Genomic DNA, 21,476 nt, shown 5'->3' with positions numbered 1-21,476 from the left:
ATTAACAGAAATGGGTGAATGGAAACTTTTGGTCAAGTTAGCTAACTTGGCCGGCTGAACTAACTTATGCAGCTGAGTGAATGCTTTACCACAGGCATTTCCTGGGACAGCACATGGCTAATTAGCACAGACTGTTCCCCCAGACTGCTTCATTAGCACATAGCTCAACCAAGGAGATGGCCCACCACAGTGACCCTGAAGACTGTGTAGGATCACTGCAGTGGGCATGTCACTGACATACTTCTCAACTGTATAGATTTACAAAGAATGTCTGGATTTTTGCCTCAAAGTTTAGGCTTTTTTCTCATAAAATTGTGTTTTTCTGGAAAATCATTGGCAAATCATTGAGGATTGTAGTCAGAAAATAATGACAGACATTTAAGTTTCAGACTTTTTATCCTTCAGAAAATTCATCCTAATGCAAAATCTATTATTCTGTAAATTTTGTAAGAGCAATGTTTAAAACGTGTCATAACTTTTGGGCCTTTGTCCCCCCCATTATTGATAGCTTTGTCCAGATTTCTTACTCTAAGAGGTTGAGAGGTGTGGTCACTGAATCAGAAAGGGCTGGTGGTAGCAGTAGCAGGCATTATTAGGGCTTACTGCTGGTGGCGGCCATTTCTGAATCTGACCCTTTGTTTTGTTGATTTAACCTCACAACCCGAAGCAGTACTTATGTATCAAGAAAGCAACACTTTGTCATTTAAATGTTATAGTAAAAATACAGTTTTGAAAAATATAGAAAATCCATAGTACATTCAAGATGCTGTTTTTTATTTGCCGTTAATCCTATTAGCTTCTACATTGTTTGGTATAAACTTAAGTAATAAAGTGTCTTGTCCTAAAATGTTGGTAAAAAAATATAAAAACTTTACAGAAATGCTGGCTTTGAGAGGCAATGTCAGTTTATGTCCTGAAAGGCAATTAGAAATTGACTTACTACAATTCCACAAAAGTATGGCTTTCATATTAACAAACTGGAAAAAAAGTGAATGTATACTTTTGCTATAACTTCATGTCTAAAAAGGATTGTACTTGTATATAAAGAAAAGAGTCTTCTTTGTTTTAAATTTGGCACATGATATTAAAGTGTGTTTGCCTTCATAAAAAATCAAGATGTATTTACTGGCATAGTATTCTTGAAAATAGTTTTAAACAGGACAAAATACTGGATTATAGGGTCTATATTAGAACATCGAAGTATTGAAACTTCAAATGTTCTAATATCGACCCCTATTCAGCGAACGCTGAAAATAGCAAAGCTGCAGAACACCAAATTTTTTTCCTAGGGAAAGAATTTGGTTGACAATTTCTGTGGCTTTGCTATTTTCAGCACTGTGGTGGAAAGTTACGGGTCATGTTCATGTAAGTGTGTGATTGTGTGGATGTGAGGGTTAGGGCATGGGTTAGGTGAGTTAGGGTTAGGGCATGGGTCAGGTAAGTGTGTGATTGTGATGGACGTTAGGGTAGGGTGGGGTAGGTGAGTTAGGGTTAGGGCGCAGGTGAGGTGAGTGTGCGATAGTGACTGACCTTAGGGTTAGGGTTTGGGTTAAGGTACGTGGATAGATATTAGTGTATGTACAGTTTAGTGTAGGGATAGATGTAGGATTTTAAGTGTATGTGTGTGGAGTGCTGGTTTTTTTGGTGTGCTGGTGTTGTGTGTATGTGTTTCAGAACAGCAAATTTTTTCCCAGGGAAAAAATTTGCTGTTCTGCATGTTCGATATTTTAAGCGTTCACTGAATAGGGGTCGATATTAGAACATTCAAAGTTTTAAAACTTTGGTGTTTTAATATAGACCTGGATTATATTATACTTTTCTTGCAGTTATGTAGACTGCATTCTCATAAAAAGGCATATGATTGATAACATTTTATTTCTCAGTATGAATGTTTTTGCAGAGATAGATCTGGCGACACTGCCCTTTTATCTGAATTAACATTGTTCCCTGATGAGATTTTGAATGTTTCATTCATAGAAGACCATTTACCGGATCCTGACTGTTTGTCACTTGAAGCAGCCTATCCACTTATTAGTGTTCTGATTGGCCAGTTGTTCTGGCAGTCTGTTTAATTTCGATAACCTCTACTCTTTCCATCATTGCTTGGATCTGAACTGTCTGTAGACTCCTGTTGATGTTCAACTGAGTTCCGGATTCCTTATGCTTTGATTATGAGCTTATTGGCTAGTGGACACCTGGTTCACCCAGTTTCATCATGGCAGGTCACAAATTCAATATTTCAAGCTCATATACTAATTGTTTGTTTGAGTTAAGGCTGTGGCCAAAGTAAGCTCACATCTGAGTGATTCTGAATGCAATGTTGCTATTTTAATACTTACAAGTATATAAGTTTACTGGTTTAGCACCTGTTTGTATGTGAGGTCTGACGATAGCTGTAATTGCAGCTAAAAGTGTTTACCTGCATTTCAGTCTAATAAAGGGCAGCAGTTTTGATCTCATGCAGTTTTGATTATGTCTCATTCATTGCTAGGATAACTGAAGGTTCTTGAGCACTGGAGAATCACATTTGTTTTTTATTTAGATATTGGTAGAATTTATTTATTTTATAATAAAGATAAACGTGTTAGTATGGACCACTAAAAAGAATTTCTTCCACAATCCTGTCATCTATATTGAGAGGTTTCATATGTCCTGCCATAAAAGCTTTGTACCTCAGTGTTTGGCTTTTTTTTGCATCTAATCAATTGTTTACCTGGAAAGAACCCTGATGACATGGTTGGAGAGGGTCTATATTAGAACATCGAAGTTTCAAAACTTCGAATGTTCTAATATCGACCCCTATTCAGCGAAAGCTGAAAACATCGAACATACAGAACAGCAAATTTTTTCCTAGGGAAAACATTTGCTGTTCCAAAACACATACGCACAACATAAGCACACCAAACAAACAGCAATCCACACACATACACCTAAATTCTTACAGCTAACCCTACACTAAACTATACACACACTACTAACTATCCACTTACCTTAACCCAAACCCTAACCCTAAGGTCCGTCACTATCGCACACTCACTTCACCTGCGCCCAAACCCTAACTCATCTAACCCTCACATCCACACAATCGCACACTTACCTGACCCGCGCCCTAACCCTAACTCACCTAACCTGCCCTAACCCTCACGTCCACACAATCACACACATACCTAACCCGCGCTCTAACCCTAACTCACATAACCTGCCCTAATCCTCATGTCTACACAATCGCATACATACCTAACCCATTCCCTAACCCTAACTAACCTAACCCGCATTCAATCGCACACTTACCTGAACTCGAGCCGTAACTTTCCACCACAGTGCTGAAAATACCTAAACAACAGAAATGGACAACTGAATTCTTTCCCTAGGAAAATATTTGGTTTTCTGTTGCTTCCATATTTTCAGCTTTCGCTGAATAGGGGTCGATATTAGAACATTCGAAGTTTTGAAACTTCAATGTTCTAATATAGACCCGGTTGGAGATAGTGTGGTTGAGGAAATTCCCATTATGGCTTAGTCCTGATGAAGCTGTCGCCTTCTTATGATTTAGGACCCATGAACTTCTTCATTTGGGATAGCATCAAATACTGTTCTTATTTTTTTTAAAAATACTTCTTGTGGGGAGAAATTAGTTTCACTAGAAAACACCCTGGTCATCATTGGAGTTGTCAAACTGTTTACATTGTTAAACTGAAGGAATGCCTCCATCAAATTTTTATTAAGTAACATCGGTGACTTAAACAGAAGAAAATCAGACTACAGTTCTGACATTTGCTAATATTATTATATCATTTGTCAAGGTGCATAAATTATTCTAGAATATGACACGTTTTTATTTTTTTTTTAATGGAAGAAATACTCATTTATTTACATTGCTCAGTGGGGTGAAGACCATTTTTGGACAGCCCTTTTTCTCAGCAGCTCAGGTAATTGGTCAGTAGAGGTAATCAGCAGGGAAATAGAAAGGATATTTATTTTAGTTAAAAGGGTATGCTGGTGGCAATGCCAATCTCTTTCTTGTGATGTGATCCCAGTCAGTCTCTTTCCTCCCTCATAATCACGCTTGATGTTGAGATGTCTGTGGGGAATTCTATTTCATATTTTCGGTAGGAGATTTGACTGCAATAGTAATCCTACAGCTTGCCACATCAGTGGTCAAACCACCTAATAAAATTGCACATAGAAGCAATGTTGAGAATATATTGAGGTCTTTACCCTCTCCGATTTTTAGGTAACTATGCATGACAGGCATAAGTAACGCATAATGAAAGCAGAAAACATCTGAATGCATACAACTCCCCTGATTAAACTTCTAATTTCAGATTTCTATCTGATGTGTACATAGCTAGAATACACTCCTAATGCTTCAATGAATATTTTGCAATCTTTCTTTATTCTTCTTCTGTTGCTGTCATAGACAGGGGCATAGCTTGGGGAATTTCTCCTTTTATTGCAAATCCAAAAAAATTTCAGATGAATTCTAGGTAGTAAAATGGTCGGCTAGCTGCAGTATTACTATCGTTTATTTACTAATCCAGAAAACAGATGGCCAGTCCTCAAGGTTTTTGTTACCTTAAAGTATCAAAGATTAGCTGCATTTGAGAAACATTATCATGAAAGTTAAGCATTTCTGCATGGTATACTAGAGACATTAGAACAACTCAAACATGATGTCCCCATCCACTCTCAGCAGCCTCTAGAACAGCTTCTTTCGAAATACATTCTTTAAGGCAAATCTGTTCAATTGTTAATGCTAATTACAAATCTTTATAGAGAGCTTTTGGAGAGTATCATAAAATTTTAGCTTAGTTTCTAGATTATAGGGAAAGGAGATGCTGTTTTCTCTTGTTGCATCTAACCTACCCCAGAGGTGTTGCAAGGGAATTTGTGAACTATTGTGAACACGTATATACTCTCTCTAGTTCAATTACTGTGAAGTTTGATATTCAAGACTACACTTTTGGCTCTGATCTTCCTGTCCTATCTAGAGGAGATTCCGAATTTCTGTATTCATTTATTCTAGCTGAGTCACTTATTTATACAATTAAGCTCTTGAAATCTGGAAGGCATCTGTTCCTTATTGTTTAATTGTCGATCTCTACAAAACGTCAGTAAATGTCATACCTTTACTTCATATTCCCTTTGTAGCATTCCTCAGTCAACTGCTTTTGACATATTGTTTGTTTACAGTTATTTCTAAAAGCAGGAAAATACTTATGTTGTTTTTCAGTGTGCAGTTTTTTATTACTATTGAATCTAAAATTATTGCTAAAATAAAAACTGAGTCCTGAGCAAGCAAAAATTGTTAAGCACTGTCACTGATCAGATCAGTGTTTAATATATCAGACCAGTGTGAGCAGATGTTCTTCGTGTTTCAATGTTGCAGTCATCACCTGTGGGTTATCCCTGCTGTGGTAGCCCTCGGCCTGCCCAAATACCAAAGTCAATGTTTTTCTGCATCAGCTGCTGTCACCTGTAGGCTGACATCATGTCATCAGTGCTATAAAGCAAGGCAGCTGACACCATTACATCAGTCTTTCTTGCCATGGAGCCCATAGCAGAAGTGGTTCGTAGGTGTGCCGGTCAGTCACTACCAGAGTTCGAATCACAGCTGAAAACATCTAATGCAAAGTACCCCGTTGGGGGTCTCTTTTTTTTGTCCAAAAAAGTTAACAATTGTCTCGCTTGTGGAAAGCAAATCCCACACTGAGACTTCCATTCTTACTGCATTATTTTAGGCCCAGATCACGACGTAGCCCTGCAGTCGGTTCTGTCCCCTCTTTAATGCTAGAACTATTCATCAGAGAGCTCTTTTTATTGATAGTTATTCTCGTCCTCCATCTTCTCATATGGTGTCGGTTAGCCAACCATCAGCAGAACCTTCGAAAAAGCATAAGGATAAAGATAAAGACAGTCCTCACAAGGCCAAGCCTTCCGACGACTCCTCCACTAAACATGTCATCAGTACTCTGGAATTCAGTGAGGTGCTTTCGCAGCCCCTGACGCCCAATGCGATTGCCATGCAGGCCTCTACTGAGACCCTTTCAGAGTCCGGTATGCCACAGAAATCTTCTTCATCTTCATAGCCTTTGGCTGTCTCTGCCTTGGTTGGGTCCGGAGCCGCTAGGCAGGTACCAAGTTCTGAGGATGTCATTTGCACTACCGATTCCAGTCAGAAACCGACGTCTTCACACCCAACTACTGCTAATCCCAGACCGATGACTTCTCTTAGGCCTAGATGCCAGGCCACCCCTAGGAAATCTTCTTCTAGCCACCATCTTCCTCCGACCCCTCCACCCCAGGCCCAGATGCTTAAGATGGCGGAAGATCTTATTTTCCTTATCAGGGGCGTACAGGCCTCTTCTTCTAAAAGAAAAAGGCTTCCTTCTCCAGAATTATTGTCAGAACAGGATTCTGAGGAATCAGATTGCTCAGACATGGAAGAGGATCAGCAAGCTTTTACTGCTTCTGAGGATTCAGATGTAGAGGAATCCATCCCTTCTGCCTCCCCACCAGAAGATTTTTCCTTTGGGGAAACCCTCCATACCCTTCAGGAACATTTCCAATGGGAATCTCAGGACTTCCCTCAATCCAAGAAAAGGCTAAGAGAATTTCTAGACCTTCCTCAGCACAGACCTCTTGCCATCCCCCTGGTTTTAGATGTGGTGGATGATGTTTTTCTTGAATCCAGCTTAGCCCCAGATACCCTTCCTCCTGCCCCCAGTAAGCCAGATAGGTATTACAGGGTACGAGATACCCACAAATTCCTGTACAAAAATCCTGCTGCAGACCCAGAGGTCATTACACAGGGCCCCAAAGGAGCCAGGGGTGTTCAGCAAAGAACCCTACTCCTTTTGATAAAGAGGCCAGAGCTCTGGACAGATGGCATAAAAAGGTATACACCTCTGTAACCTTAGCCATCATAGCTCTCAACTGTTACTTCCATATGTTAAAATATCAACAGCACACTTTGGAACTATTAAAGCAAAAAAAAATCTACTTTTCCTGACTGCAAATTCTAAGGAGCTAGCAGATTTATTGCACTCCTCTTATCAAGTGACTAGGCATTCTTTACACTGTGGATATGATGCATTAGAAGCATCTAGCAAGGCAGCAGTGTCTGGATCTGCCATTTGGAGACATGCATGGTTGAAGGAACAACCTTTACCTGATCATGTCAAGTCTAAGTTAATTGATGCACCTTTGGACAAAGACCACTTGTTTGGGGAAAAAGCAGAAGAGATGCTTAAGAAAATGGAAGACAAAGCAAAATCTATGCGAACAGTAAAAGATTTCTTTCAAGTTGAATCACCTAGATTCAGCAGGAACTTTCCCTCTAATCACTGGTCCTTTCCTGGCCCTAGCAGACAGGGGCAAGCTAAACCCCGCAGGGACAGGCCACCCAGGTCCTTACAGCAGGGACAACAGAGAACCAAACAGTGGACCACATCTGCCTCTAAGGCAGGGAGGTCTAAGCCATCCCTCTATGGCAAAAACTCTCAATGACTTCCCCCTGCCCTCCCTTCACCCAAAAGCTCGGAGGAAGGCTGCCCCTCTGCAAAGAAAATCGGCTGTAACCAAGGACCAATGGGTCTAAAAGATAATTTTTCAGGGATACAAATTCAATTTCTACAAACTCCCTATCCCCAAAGGGTACCCAGACTTTCCTCCAAATCAGTGGGCAGTGGGAATAAAACAAGTCCAAACCCTCATATCCCAGGGGCCAGTAGAACTTGTTCCCACAGATCAAGCAGGCAAAGGCTTCTACTCCAAGTTATTCCTTGTTCCCAGAAAGGAGGGCACTTAGTGCCCAATCCTGGATCTATCCATTCTGAACACCTACTTGGTGGTCCCTAAATTTAAAATGCTGCCTATGCTGACAAAAAATGCCTGGTTAGTGACCCTGGACCTAAAAGATGCATACCTCCATATCCCCATAAGGGAGTCCTGCAGAAAATTCCTGCATTTCAAAGCAGGCTCAAAGCACTTTCAATTCTCTGCTTTTCCCTTTGGCTTATCTACTGCTCCCAGGGTTTTCACCAAATGCCTGGCCCTGGCCATAGCATTCTGCAGACAGAAAAACATCCAGATTTATCCCTATCTGGACGACTACCTCATCCAAGCAGAGAGCAAAGAAAAGCTCCTGCAGGACTTACTCTTCGTCAAAACCCTTCTCACTTCTTTGGGAGTCACCATCAATGAGAGGAAATCAAAGCAGATTCCCTCCAGGTGTATCATCTTCCTGGGAGCTGTTCTGGACACAGCATCCCAAATGGCCTTCCTAACCCCAGAGAAGAAGAATTTCCTGCCTCTCGACTTTTCTCAGCTGGCGTCCCAAAGTCAATTCACAGGAAGGAAGTTCTCGCAAGCCTTGGGATACATGTCTTCTTGCGTCCTTCTGATTCCTCTGGCCATGCTGCACATGAGGTACCTAAAGAACCTTTGGTGGCCAAATTCTCACCCTCTGGAGACCTCCCTCCCTCTGATCCCCTGTATAAGTGTAGAGTTGCTCTGGTGGGCAGAGGCATGTGCCAAGAACCAGGGTCTTCCCTTCATCCACCACCCAACAGGCCAGACCCTCACCACCGATGCTTCAGAAGTCACCTGGGGCACCCACCTAGGGGACAGGTGCTCCCAGGACCTTTGGGATGCCCAACACCTTCCATTGCACATCAACAAGAAGGAAATGTTTGCAGTACAGAAGGCTCTGACAGCCTTCCAGTCTCATCTCAGGCTAGGGGTTCTCCTTGTCAAAACAGATAACACCACAGTAATGTGGTACATCTACAAACAGGAAGGGACTCAATATTACCCCCCTGTGCAGGCTAGCCATGAACCTCTGGCTTACAGCCTCATCCATGGGATTACACCTTATAGCCCAATACCTCCCAGGAATCAACACCATCCTGGAAGACCACTTAAGCAGACACATTGTGGACCCCCACGAATGGCAGCTCCATGGAAAAATCTTCCTCAGAGTCACTCAAGTGTGGGGAAACCTAGAGGTAGACCTATTTGCTTCACACCTTAACCATCAGCTAAAGAAATTTTGCACCAGGGAATTTCACCACCTAGCATGGAAGGTGGATGCCTTAACCTTCCCTTGGAACTCCCTCTTTGTGTATGCCTTCCCCCCTCTTCCTCTTGTTCCCATGGTACTCCTAAAGATCAGGGAGGAAAGGCCCAAGGCCATTCTCATTGGTCCATATTGGCCCAAGCAACATTGGTACCCCCCTGCTGTGCAGCCTCACATCTCATCCACCCTGGCAGCTTCCACAGATCCCAAAACTTTTGACACAAACAAGGGGGGAATTGCTGCACCCAGACTTGCAGAATCTCAAACTATCAGCATGGCTGATACTCCCAAGGTAAGGGAAGGGCCCCTGCTAAACAAACAGGTGCTGGACATTCTCACAGAGGCCAGAAGGACAAGCATCAGAAGATCTTACGCAGGAAAGTGGAAAAGATTCTGCTCCTGGTGCCAGGCCAGAGAGGCCAGTTCATCCTTACCTGCTGTCCATCTCATCCTGGAATATCTAGTGGAGTTACTAAATAGTGGTCTCTCCTTCTCTTTGGTTAAGATTCATGCTTCAGCCATTTCTGCTCAGTTTAACACAGACCAGCCATTGTTCTCTCACCCTTTGGTTAAGCAATTCCTTAGAGGGGCTTCTAACATTAGGCCTCCCAGAAAGCCTCCCACGTCACCCTGGGACTTTAATTTTATTCTGGAAAAACTGACCCTACCCCCATTTGAACCTGCTGCCTCAGCAGAACTGAAATTCTTCTCTTGGAAGATTGCCTTTTTACTTGCCATCACTTTAGCCGGAAGGGTTTCTGAACTGCAGGCACTGATAGCCAGTGAGCCTTTCATCCGTTTACATGCAGACAGGGTGTCCCTTAGGACTAACCCCTCCTTTATGCCCAAGGTGATATCTAATGTGACTCTCAGTCAGGCCATTCATCTGCCTACCATCTTCCCCAACTCTCAGAACAAGGAGGAGAGAATTATGCACTCCCTGGATGTGCACAGGCAGCTCAAATACTACCTGCACTTTACTAAACCCTTCAGAAAAACAGACCAACGTCTTGTCAGTTTTGCCTTAGAGGCAGAAGGGAAGCCCATCTCCAATCATACTATCTCTAAATGGATATCACACTGTATCAATTTCTGCTACAGATTTCATGAGAAACCTCCCCCTAAGTCTGTTCGCACCCATTCCACTAGGGCAGCCTCCACTTCCACAGCATTCCTCAGAGGAGTCCCCATCAGGGACATCTTGGGAGCTGCCACCTGGACCTCTGTCCATACCTTCACAAAGCATTATCACCTTCCTCTTTTCTCCAAGGCTAGGGCAGGGTTTGCATCTGCAGTTCTGCAGGGCCTCCTTACCCCTGCCTAGATCTCTTCACTATCCTACTACCCCTCTTTTCAGCTTTGGGAATCTTCGCACAGGTTATGACTTCAACAGTGAAACATGAAGAACATAGTACAGTTGTGTACACTTACCATAAATCTAGATGTTTGAGTATATTCACTGTTGCAGTCCTGGTTTCCCTCCCTCCTTCCCCCTTATATCTTCTTTCTTTTGGGAGACATAAGCTTCTTGGGGTGTTTGTTCACCACCATGTCTTCTGTATATTATCTCCTGAGGCTTCTGTTTGGTTAGGGCAAGAAAAACTGATGTAATGGCGTCATCTGCCTTGCTTTATAGCACTGACGACCTGACGTCAGTCTACATGCGACAGCAGCTGACACAGAAAAACATTAACCGTTACAGATTTCATGGGAAACCTCCCCCCTAAGTCTATTCGCACCCATTCCACTAGGGCAGCCTCCACTTCCACAGCATTCCTCAGAGGAGTCCCCACCAGGGACATCTTGGAAGCTGCCACCTGGACCTCTGTCCATACCTTCACAAAGCATTCAGTCATCACCTGTGAGAAGATTCCCAAACACTAAGACTGGGGATTCACTGATGTTCATTGTGCATACAGCTGCAGTAATCACAGATGGGTTTTCAGCTGTCAGGCGGTCCCTCGGTCGGCCGAATTCCAAAGTCTTGGTCTGGCGTCGGTTGTCGTCGCTTACTCTTCTGACGTCAGGAAGGCCAGAGTATATAAGACACAGCCGACGCCATGTTCTTCAGTCTTTTTTGCCGCGCGGTGCCCGAAGCAGAAGCAGTTCGCAAGTGCGGGTCGGCCAGCTCCTGAATTACGAAAAGATTGGAACCGAAGTCTTCATTAAAGCTAAGTACCCGTTAGAAACTTTTCTTGCCTCAGACCGATGTCAGAAAAAGTTAATAATTGTATTTCTTGTGGGAAGCAAATACCGCATAAGGATTTCCATTCCCTTTGTATACCTTGTTTGGGCCCAGACCACGACGTCTCGGGCTGTCGCTTTTGCGCTACTTTCAATAAACGCACTATCAAGCGTCGGGCGGAGTTCGCCCAACACTACTTTGGTAAAGCTTTTGATTATAAAATATCGTCGGACACTCCGACTACCGTTTTGTCCAAAAAACGCAAGGAAAAGGACCGACACGCGAGGCCCGTGGTCCCTGCAGACACCACGCCAAAACAGGCTACACATGGTCCGGTTCTCAGCGAGACGCCTTTGCAGTCCCTGACTACCGACGACACTCCTTTGGCGGTGTCCTCTGTACCCGAAACCGCTGGGTCCTCGGCCCTTTCCCAGACTACAACCGAAGCCCCTGCTAATGTCGAGCCTACTAATGTGGACAGGTCCACCTCCACCCATGGTGTATTTAGGCCCTCATCTTCTTTTTCAATTAAGGCCTTTACTAAATCCAAAGCAGCCAGGCATCCCACGAGGCCTGTTGCACAGGGCCCATCTCCTGGACCCATGCCTAAGAAACAGATGCTTAAAATGGCTGAGGATTTAATTACTCTTATCAGAGGTTCTCAGCCTCCTCCTGACAAGAGACCCAGAGTGGAGGAAGAATCTCCCTCTTCTGATCAGGGATCCATTTTATCAGAACATTCTGATGCAGAGGAACACCCTTACTCCACTTTTGAGGATTCAGATGCAGAACAGTCCATTCCTTCTGTATCCCCTCCTGAGGATTTTTCTTTTGGGGAAACCTTGCACACCTTGAGGGAACACTTCCATTGGTAAGGCCAAGACTTTTCAGATTCCAAGAAAAGACTTAGGGAATTTCTTTGGTTACCTCAGCACAGACCTCTGGCTATACCCCCTGTTTTAGATGTACTGGATGATGTCTATTCGGAGGCTTGCCTTAACCCTGATTCTCTGCCTCCTGCACCAGTAAAACCTGATAGGTATTACAGAGTACCCAGCTCTCACCAATTTCTCTACAAAGGCCATAATGCTGATCCTGAAACCATTTCACAAGGCCCCAAGGGATTAAAGGCCTCCACTGCCAAGAATCCACTTCCTGCAGAAAGGGAATCCAGATCTCTAGAAAGGTGGGGTAAAAAGGTATATACCTCGGCCACCCTAGCCATGAGGGCCTTAAACTGTCAGTTTCATATGATTAAATATCAACAGTACCTGTTATCACAATTAAGGAACAAAATGTCTCAACCTGAACAACCAGATTTAAAAGAGTTACAGGATATGATGCATAGTGCGGAGCAAGTGGGTAAACACACCTTACAATGTGGTTATGATGCTCTAGAGGCTTCCAGTAGAGCAGCTGCTACAGGATCAGTCATCCGCAGACATGCCTGGCTTAGGGAACAAAATTTGCCTGATCATGTGAAAGCTAAACTTCTTGATGCTCCTTTACAAAAGGATGTACTATTTGGTACTAATGCTGAGGACATACTACGGAAAATGGAAGAAAAAGCCAAATCTATGCAAACTGTCAAAGCTTTCTTACAGGTCCAACCACCACGTTTCAGCAGAAATTGGCCTTCAAAGAACTGGTCCTTTCCAGCCACTGACAAGCCCCAAAGAGGTAGATACAGACGCACAAGGGGCAGAGGGCAATCACAAGGATCATATAGAGGCAGACAATGGCAATCTCCAGCACCAAGAGGTGGTGAAGACAGTGCACAACAATACAGGAAGCAAACCCAATGACTCCCTCATTTCCATGCCAAGCAAGTCTCAGCTGGCAGCACCTTTGGGAGGGAAACTAGCATTATTTGCAAGCAATTGGCATATTGTCACAACAGACAAATGGATACTGGACATTATAAACAGAGGCTACAAATTTCAATTTCACACTCTTCCAAAAATGAGAGGCATGCCAAACCTGCCACAAAATCAACGGGCAGAGGCACAATTGCAAATTTCAAAGCTCCTAAACATGAGAGCTATACAAAAGGTACCTACACACCAACAAGGTCAAGGTTTTTATTCAAGACTTTTCCTGGTACCAAGTAAAGGAACCGACTGGAGACCCATACTGGACTTATCCATCCTAAACACATTTCTACTCGTACCAAAATTCAAGATGCTCACATTACAGCAACTTCTTCCCATGCTGGGCAAGGAGTTTTGGCTGGTAACATTGGACCTCAAGGAGGCATACCTGCATGTCCCAATCAGACAAAGCTGCAGAAGATACCTCAGATTTCTTGCAGGTTCAATCCACTATCAATTCTCTGCATTGCTCTTTGGCTTATCTACTGCGCCCAGAGTATTCACAAAGTGCCTGGCATCAGTGATTGCCTACTGCAGACTTCAAGGGATACAAATCTACCCTTATCTGGATGACTGCCTGATCCAAGCGGACAGCAAACACATACTACTGGAACATCTGGCATATGTGACATGGTTACTGCTTTCTCTGGGATATACCATCAACAAGGAGAAATCAAGGCTAACACCATCTCAGAAAATAACCTTCCTGGGTGCCAACTTGGACACAAACACCCAGATGGCATATCTTACGCCAGAAAAACAAGGGCAACTATCTCAGTACTTCAAAACATTAGCAAAAAGTACCAGGCTTACTGCAAGGAAAATCCTGCAGGCTCTGGGATTCATGGCATCTTGCATTCTTCTAATCCCATGTGCAAAGCTGCATATGTGGAAACTTCAATGGTACCTAAAAAATCTATGGTCTCAACACAGTCACAGTTTGGAAGCAATTATACCAATAATTCCATGTTTGCAAAAGGAATTTCTATGGTGGGCCCAAGCATGTCAAGTAAACACAGGCCTTCCATTCTGCAAGCCTCAAGCAAAACAAGTCATAACCACAGATGCCTCAGACTACGCCTGGGGGGCGCACATGAAGGACAGGTGCATTCAGGGCAGATGGTCCCAAAAGGAAAAGCACCTTCACATCAATCAAAAAGAAATTCTAGCAGTAATAAATGCAATTACAGCTTTCAAGGACTTCCTGCATCCAGGACAATTACTGATAAGAACAGACAACACCACAGTAATGTGGTACATAAACAAACAAGGAGGAACACATTCATACCCCTTGTGCAGACTAGCCATGACTCTTTGGAACTTGGCTCTGGAAAGACAAATCGAACTTCAAGCACAGTACTTGCCAGGACTGGAAAACACACTGGCAGACACTCTAAGCAGAAATATGACAGATCCACACGAATGGAAGTTACATCCTCAGGTGTTTACAGAGATAATCCAAGCGTGGGGGAGGCCGGACATAGATCTTTTTGCCTCCCACAGGAACCATCAATTGAAAAAGTTTTGTTCAAGGACCTTTCATCCAAAGGCCTGGAAAGTGGACGCCCTTTCATTCAGTTGGACAGCATGGACAGTTTATGCATTCCCACCACTGCCTCTTCTGCACAAGGTGCTTTTGAAAGCAAGAACAGACAAACCGAGGATGATACTGATTGCTCCAGATTGGCCAAGGCAACACTGGTATCCACTCCTGAGGAGCCTAACACATACTCCTCCCTGGTCCCTGCCTCTAATGCCTCTTCTGCTGACTCAGAACAGCTACAAAACTCTTCACAGTCAGCTGAAAACACTCAACCTCGCTGCATGGAAAATTCCTTAACACCACAACAAACCCTACTCTCCAAGGAGGTGCAGGATGTCATTTTGGAGGCCAGAAGACCATCTACTAGAAAAGCTTACTCCGCAAAATGGAAGCGGTTTTGCTGTTGGAATGAGAAAAGAGGCCAGGACCCTAGAAAATTGAACTTGCCTCAGGTATTACAGTACCTAGCTGAACTGTTGAACAGTGGACTTTCTTTTTCTTCCATAAAAATACATGCCTCAGCCATTTCTGCAGAATTCAACACGGATCCTCCTTTATTTTCTCACCCACTCTTACGACAGTTCCTCAGAGGGGCTAAGAATATAAGACCTCCAAGGAAGCAACCAATACCAGCCTGGGACCTTAATTACATACTAGAAAAATTAACATTGCCTCCTTTTGAACCTGCTGCCTCAACAGATTTGCAATATTTGTCCTGGAAAACAGCTTTCCTTCTGGCCATCACTTCAGCTCGTAGGGTTTCTGAACTACAGGCCCTCATGGCGGTGCAGCCCTTCCTCATCTTCCATCAGGACAGGGTTTCCCTTCGTACCAACCCATCTTTTATGCCAAAAGTGGTATCCAGGGTAGCCTTAAATCAAGCCATACACCTACCTACCTTTTTCCCTAACCCTCAAAACAAAGGAGAAAGGCTGCTACACTCTTTAGACATCCATAGGCAGCTACGTTATTATTTGGACAGAACAAAGTCCTTCAGGAAATCAGAACAACTTTTTGTGTCCTATGCCGTAGGGGCTCAAGGGAAACCAGTTACAAAACAGACCATTTCCAAGTGGATTGGCCACTGCATACGGTTTTGTTATTCCTATCATGGGAAATCTGTCCCTACTGGTATCAGATCTCACTCCACCAGGGCCACAGCCACCTCTACAGCCTTCCTCAGAGGTGTTCCTACTAAAGATATTTTGGAGGCAGCCACTTGGAGTTCTGTACATACCTTCACAAAACACTACCACCTGCCCTTATATTCCAGAACAAGAGCAGGCTTTGCCACTGCTGTTTTGCAGGGCATTCTGGCTCAACCCAGTTCCTCATAGTACCTACCACCCTATGCATAGCTTTGGGACTCTACCCATCTGTGATTACTGCAGCTGTATGCACGATGAACATAGTACAGTTTTGTACCTACCATAAATGTAGATGTTCGAGTGCTAATACAGCTGCAGTACAGGTTTCCCTCCCTCCTTCCCCACTTGGTAAAGGCATGGGGCCTAACAACCTCTTCATACCACCTGACTGGGTTATCCTGCTATGTTTTATTTGCTTGCTTACACTGTTTTTGCATTACATTGCATTGCTTGCATATGTAGATAAGCTTTATTTATGTATTGCCTTCCTTTTGGGGGCACCTGACATCTGGGGCAAGAAAGACTGAAGAACATGGCATCGGCTGTGTCTTATATACTCTGGCCTTCCTGACGTCAGAAGAGTAAGCGACGACAACCGACGCCGGACCAAGACTTTGGAATTCGGCCGACCGAGGGACCGCCTGACGGCTGAAAACCCATCTGTGATTACTGCAGCTGTATTAGCACTCGAACATCTACATTTATGGTAGGTACAAAACTGTACTTTCTCCAACACTGTGGGGAAAACCTGGAACCTACTTCCCACTGAACTCTCATCACTTTCTTCAACATTACTTTTCAAAACGAAACTTAAAGTATACCTTAGAACTCACTGGCTATGCCCCTGTACTAAACCAGACTAACAATCCCCTCCTTGCTATGCGCACTGTATACTTACTTCACTGTTGCTGCATTAAGTATAGCTCTTTCATAAACCACAGAGAGTATGATCTGTTAAGCTAAACAAAGTTTAGGTTCAGTAAGCTGAACTTAGTCTTTTTAAGGAACCACTGTAGAGTATGAACTTGTATACCAAGCTATCAACTTTATGAACGTGTCTCTTCCTTATAAATAATTTATTTATTTTTTTAAATATGTTAAGTAGTAAGATTACTAAGTTGTATGTAAACAATTACATTCTAGTCTTAAATTTGTACAGTACAGAAGTCACTATTATCTGTATAGTGGAGCTTATCTCCCCGGGCCTCTACTGAAAATGGACATATATCCCATTGGACTAGCCCTGTCAACAAATATAAAATAAAATAAATAAATTGACTCTGGTATTTGGGCCGGCCGGGGGCTACCACAGCAGGGATAACTCACAGGTGATGACTGCAACAGTGAATACACTTGTAGCATCTACATTTATGGTAAGTATACACAACTGTACTTTCTTTACATTTTGACTCATTTGTAGGGGCCCTTGGATTGTTGTATCATTCGAAGCTTGATATGCTCTCAGTAAATTAAATGGGATATTTATTTTTACTGTTCTTGTAATCAGTGACTTTCAGCTAATTTTGTTACTTGTATTAATGGTCTTTATTTCTCACTAACAACTAACGTTAGAGCCACTGGGGTCTTCTAGTGCCTTGTTCTCTGAAAGTAGGAACTAGATGGGATATCATTTGTCCCCTTCTTATTTAACTTTGTTTTGAAGTGTTTTATAAACTAAGAATCTGATTATGCCTCTATTTCTAGGAACGACCCATATATAACCCTTACATTTTGCAGATGGTATTTTGCTCACCAGTAGATTCAGTTACTTCAGGCTTTTTCACAAAAGCTTACACACTGACAAATTATTTGTACCTTCTCCTCATATCCAATTAGCTTTACATGGTTTTAGTGTATTGGAAGAGGGCAGAACTTACATAGCCTTAAATATTTAGGAGACACCTAAACCCTCATTCCCAATTCATGAAAAGAATCATATTTTCATAATCTCTGAGTTTAAGCATTTTCAGATTTTGACAGATGGATTTGTGTCCCTCTCTCACTGTTAGGCTTAACATTCTGAAAATGAATATTTTAACATACTTGACATATCTTCTGTGTAACAATTTCTATGCAGAATGAATCACCTAAGAGTTGCCGGTTGTGAACTGTGTCACTCACTTTTGAGGGTGCTGTCAGGCTCCCAGCTCCTCACAGTCTTTTCCTTATGCCACAACATAACAAAATGACGTGTGTTCTCCTGTCTATCCAAAACTGATATCTTCTTCTTCCTTAAAACCAGCTCCGCTAAGCCTATGAGCCTTACTGTATTCAGGGGCTACTTCACAGCTGATAGACGAAGAAGTCAAACACCCCCCCCCCCCGAGGAGCTAGCAACATCATCCAGCCTGCATCCTGCGCTACTATGTGTATAGCAAAATTTGCCTCTCAGTATTTAAACCGCTCTATTAAAATGCCTAATCCAGGCGGCCACAGTGGTGCAATGGTTAGCATTGTCACCTCACAGCAAGAGGTTCTCCGGTTTGATCCTCGGCTGGGGTGCCTTCTGTGCGGAGTCTGCATGTCCTCCCTGTGGTCGCGTGGGTTTCCTCCAGGTGCTCCGGTTTCCTTCCACATCCCAAAGACATGGTGCAGGTGGATTGGACACTCTAAACTGGCCCTAGGTGTGAGTGCATGTGTGTGTGCCTTCTGTGGAAGGTTGGGCGCCGGGCTGGCAACTCGACACTGTAAAACTCCACTGCCAATCATGAGCGGACAGGTGATCTGCTGTGGCGAACCCTAACTGGGAAAATCCGAAAGAAGAAGAAGATTTAAAATGCCTCATCCATCACAAGTATATTGGGAAATTCAGAAATAACCCTTATGGAGCAATTCTCTTTAACAGTTTTGTAAAAAGAGGAAAACTGCTTGTTATGAATAATAATTCTCTTCCTACAATCATAGAAATGATCTAAACCTGGTTAGTAAAGATCTCAAGAACACAATAAGAGAGAGCTAAGCAAGCTATGAACTAAAAGTGCCACCTCTTCAAGGATAATCACAATGACAGATGTCATTGCCACTACTCTAGCTGCCAGATTCAGCTGTAATTTCACTGTGTTCATGTACCCCTGCATTCCCACATTGCTCCTTGAACTACCCTTCTTTCATAATAACCTTAAAACAAGTCCTATCAGCATTATCACCAGATCTGAATTCCTAAAGAACATATTCACTCTTAGACTCTCCACTGCTTATGTACAGATGTCTGTAGAACTTGCATAATAGTGCCATTACACAAGCGAGAACTTACAACAGATCCTGGAATATGTAGACTGATTAGTTTCCTAGCATCATTTACAAAATCATGGAATGTGTCATAGTTAAGCTTATGAGCAGTGAAATAGCTGACCTAATCAAATTGGCTTTGAGAAAGGTGGATCCTGTTTACTCAGTCTAGTCAACTTATTTTAAAGAGTTATTAAAACCATGGGCAAGGACAAAGCTATATATATTACCAGCAATACCTGCTAAAGTCTGATACTAAAAAGCAAAAATGTCATAAACAATTTAGTAAAAAAACTAAAAGAAAAACTTAGCCAAGCTAGAGTTTTCATTGAGTAATATCTTAAAATTCCTGAAACAGAGGCACATGGGATATATGCAAATTACCCTCCAAGGGCATCAAGTGTTTCAGCTATATGGCCCCTGTGTTTCTAACATATAGCCAAACAGTCCATTTATTCTATGCTGATGAGGTCCTAAGAAGGCTGAAATATGTATGTCCACAGCTAGTGGTGTTTGGCTTCATTGGCCTGAATGTATCCATAAAGACTTAAAAAGAAAAAGTGAAAAGACATTCTGGGACCATTTAGCAAAACACTTGATGTCCTTGGATGGTTGTTTGCATATATCCCATGAGCCTCTATTTCAGGACGTTTAACGTATCATGCTGATACTACTGACATGCTTACCTGCTGAAATATTAACTGCTACAGCATCCATTAGGTAGCCAGTTTTGTTAGTGACAAGTGCCATGGATCACACACTGAAAGTTGGTCATAGTTCTTCCACACAAGGAAATATCTCTAGTCATGTCCCACTAGGCTCAGTCCTGGGCCTCCTCCTCTTTGGTATCTATGTCTCTGACATTATTGCAGGAATCAAAGGCCAATGGCTAACCAAGTTTGCTGATAATGGCAAACTGTGCACTATTACTAACTCACATTATCCAAGAAGAGCTTGGCAATGCTTTCAGCTGGTACACTGATCATGGTATCAAGCTTGGTGCCACTAAAATATATAGAGGAGCTTCATTTGGAAATCATAAATATCTTAATACAGATTGCATACATACCATATCCTTAAAACTGACACAGCCATTAGAGGTCTGAGCACATTTCTTTGACCATTGTGTGCTAATCAAAGATATGAAATTATTGTACCTCTCTCTCAGGTAATTATCAAAGAAATATTTCCTGGATCTATGAAGTTATTAATCCCTTTTGTTCTTCCCTTTATGCCTATTACAGTACATAATGCTCCCTCCAGTGTATAATTTTCGAAACACCTTGATCAACTCAAAAAGCCACAATGATTTCTAACTAAAAAACTTGTAGGCCTGAGCTCCTTAAGTCACCTACTAGATTAAAAGTCCTATCACCTTGCTCTGTCTCATACGGGCTTCTATGTGGTGACCCTTTCTTAGCTTTCTGTGCTTGGAAAGATAATGGCCTACTGCACCAACATTACCTTCAGAAAACTGGCAGTCTAATAAAAAACTTCTGCAAAGATCTTACCCTTTACTGTAACATAAATAAGATCAATTTCTGACCCAATGTATCGTCTTTTTATGCACTAGACTTCTCTTGTATGTCAGACAAAACAATATTCTGGCCACCTTTAAAACCAGTTTTGATGAGTGGTTATTTCCAAATTTACTCCTGAGCTATACAGTATGGCTGTCCTTGATGAGGACAGCTAATCTATTTACAGGTTTGCTGAGTATGCACTGGCTAGGCATCTCAATCGTTATTCAGACTGCTAGCCTTATAATAACATTGAACCTTTGTTATGTATGAACATAAGTCCAAACATCTTAAATGATTTAACACTTTTAATAATAAAACAAAATATCAGGAGAAACAATAACAGTAATGAAACTAGAGCTCATGGTTTCATATCCAAGAACTTCTTTTCAGATGCAACCTTGCAGAGTACCTTAGTAAAATAAGTTGGGGAGAGAGCTTGCAGAAGTAACATATTTTATAGAAGAATACTTATCTTTGGTTTATCTTCACGTGTACCAGTTTGGTCCAGTTAAGTGAGCCCTTTAATAGTCAAGATACTTCAGGCATATGTATGCCTGGTGGGATTAACTGTCCAAAAATGAGTACAATAAAAAATGTAAGATGTCTTCTTATTCCAGAAGTATATCTATTTTAAAAATGCACCTGGCTGGAAATTCACAGAGAAGGCTGAAGTGTATGGTCTTAGATGGATATAATTTCTTCATGGTTTGGAAAAAGCAAAGTAAAGATGGGTGCGTAATGTTTGTAGGAATATAATTATTTTCCTCATGGGAAGAGGAAATGTTTTCCTTGTGGGCTGACTGGACATTTTAGATTTATACTATTAAGCCTAAAAAGAATTATGAAGGTGTTGCAAAATATGAGTACTAGGAGGCTTCTTTTGTTAATAAACTGTTGTA

At 42.4% G+C, this 21,476-nt stretch overlaps 1 protein-coding gene across 5 annotated transcripts in view; it reads left to right on the top strand.

Moving 5' to 3' along the window:
- ARHGEF10L (Rho guanine nucleotide exchange factor 10 like) overlaps positions 1–21,476 on the top strand; it is a 3,087,848-nt gene that overhangs the window by 681,639 nt on the left and 2,384,733 nt on the right. The gene's annotated exons all lie outside the window — the stretch shown is intronic.

The sequence above is a fragment of the Protopterus annectens genome, chromosome 2.part0, assembly GCF_019279795.1.
Source record: "Protopterus annectens isolate FY-2018-M chromosome 2.part0, PAN1.0, whole genome shotgun sequence".
NCBI classification, from domain to species: Eukaryota; Metazoa; Chordata; order Ceratodontiformes; family Protopteridae; genus Protopterus; species Protopterus annectens.
This window is presented reverse-complemented; position numbering and strand designations above follow the sequence as displayed.